Consider the following 864-nt stretch of genomic DNA (forward strand, 5'->3'; position numbering starts at 1 on the left):
CCCCACTGGCGGCGAGGAGGAGGAGAACGACGACGACGACGCCGAGCAGGATGCGCCTGGCCCCAGCAGCCCGGCGGAAGGCAACTCACCGAACGGCGCGGCGCCCGACTGCCTCCTCGCGAACATGCACCCGCCACCAGCGACAGCTTCTCAGTCCGGGGAAAGGCGTGCGCGCCGCCGCCCGGCTTCAGGGCAAGGTCCTGACCTTGCCCAACTGCAGCATCTTCCGCTTTTGTTGTCTGAGTGCGGCCGCGGAACAAGGGATGCGGGCCGCGAGCAGGGGCGAGCGCCGCGGGGGAGAGGCGGCTCCCGACGCCAGTGCGCGGCGCCCGGCCCGGCGGCCCCTCCGAGCGCAGAGAGCGCAGCGCCCCCTGCCCGGTTCCGCGGACTCCGCGGGCTCGGGGCTCCTGCGGACTCCCGCCGGCTCCTCCGGGCTCCTCCCGGCTCCTTGGGGCTCCTCCGGGCTCCGGGCGCCGCCGCCGCCGCCGCCGCCGGCCGGCCGGGCTGGGAAAGCCGCCACCGCCTCGGCCGCAGCTCCGCTCGGCCGGCTGCCGCCGCGGGCGCGAGCCTGGGGCCGCCGCGGCGCCCGGCGCCGAGCGCTCCCGTGCTGCGCCCCGCGCGCGGCCCGCGCCACCTGTGCCGCCGCCGCCGCCGCGGGCGAAGCTCCTCCCGCGGCGCGCGGCAGCCTCAGCCTCCACCTATACCTCGGCGGCCGGCTCGGGCGCCCGGCTAGTGAAGCAGCGTCCGCCCCGCCGCCCGAACCTGCCCTGGGTGCCGAGCATGCCCAGTGCCGCCGCGAGAGCGCCGCGCTTCGCCGTGCGCATTCCACTTCTCCTGGTTTTCGCTGCAGCAGCGGCAGCAGCA

General features: G+C 77.8%; 1 protein-coding gene across 1 annotated transcript in view; it reads right to left on the reverse strand.

Annotated features, from left to right (window-relative positions):
- Positions 1-316, reverse strand: part of CTNND2 (catenin delta 2) — a 950773-nt gene extending 950457 nt beyond the window's left edge. Inside the window, exon 1 of the mRNA XM_007456448.1 lies at positions 90-316. The gene's annotated coding sequence lies outside the window, so the exon portion shown is untranslated. The remainder of the gene's footprint in view (positions 1-89) is intronic.
- Positions 317-864: the final 548 nt, after the last annotated feature.

This window comes from Lipotes vexillifer, unplaced genomic scaffold (genome assembly GCF_000442215.2).
Source record: "Lipotes vexillifer unplaced genomic scaffold, Lipotes_vexillifer_v1.1 scaffold458, whole genome shotgun sequence".
Lineage (NCBI taxonomy): Eukaryota > Metazoa > Chordata > Mammalia > Artiodactyla > Lipotidae > Lipotes > Lipotes vexillifer.